Genomic DNA, 461 nt, shown 5'->3' on the forward strand with positions numbered 1-461 from the left:
CTATCAGCTGACTATTTCAGTGGACTGGAAAGTGTAATTCAAGAGTTGGAGGAAGAGCAGAGAACTGCAGTTGACAGTGTTCAACAAGGAAGGAGATGATGAAATGACATTTCTCTTGGTACTGTTGACAGGATGTGTGTGCAGTTGTATATGAGATAATGATCTACATGTGCAGCTGTATTTTTGCAAGTGCAATTAGGATGTTAAATATGAGGGGAAAGAAGCTATGTTGAACCTTGAGTTGTAGGACTTCAGGCTCAAAGTACCTCCTGTCTGATGGCAGCATCAAGAAGAGTACATGCCCAAAAGGTGGAGGCCAACAATGCATGTCACCTTCCTGAGAACATGGTCCTTTCTATCATCTACATGCTTCTGTCTCACTTCATGTCATGTGGGAGAAAATTTTAAAAAATAAATTAATGCCTACTAAAGTTTGCTTCTGGGACCTGACGCAGATCAAA

Source organism: Hypanus sabinus, chromosome 8 (assembly GCF_030144855.1).
Source record: "Hypanus sabinus isolate sHypSab1 chromosome 8, sHypSab1.hap1, whole genome shotgun sequence".
NCBI classification, from domain to species: domain Eukaryota; kingdom Metazoa; phylum Chordata; class Chondrichthyes; order Myliobatiformes; family Dasyatidae; genus Hypanus; species Hypanus sabinus.